Raw genomic sequence first — 421 nt, 5'->3', positions numbered from 1 at the left:
CCTTAGTTGCTAGACCATAATGCAGATTAATTTTTTCATGCTATGATCTCATTTATGTACTGTTCCTTTAAGATTTAACATTCAAACTATTTTTCTAAATGATTAGCATTTCAAAATAAAAAGTCATCCAGTGCGCTCAGGATGAAAACAGAAGCGAAGAAGGGGATGGAGGCAGGGATTCAATAGAACATCCTTTCCATTGTGTGAAATATGTTTCATGCATACCAATATCAAAATGGAAAGTCTCTAACCATGCTCGTGTGAAGCTCACTTTATCATTGTGCTGTTTTGCATCTAAAGGGCATGGCATTGACTCACTTGGTGATACCACAATTTCAGCAGCTGCTGGAAAACAGCAGCATTGCAGAGGTCCGTGAAGTGAGAAGATCATCATCTGTTTACATCCAAACAAGAGAGCTCA

This window comes from Monopterus albus, unplaced genomic scaffold (assembly GCF_001952655.1).
Source record: "Monopterus albus unplaced genomic scaffold, M_albus_1.0 scaffold7.1, whole genome shotgun sequence".
In the NCBI taxonomy this organism is placed as follows: Eukaryota; Metazoa; Chordata; class Actinopteri; order Synbranchiformes; family Synbranchidae; genus Monopterus; species Monopterus albus.
The sequence above is the reverse complement of the archived record's forward strand: the minus strand, read 5'-3'. Positions refer to the sequence as shown.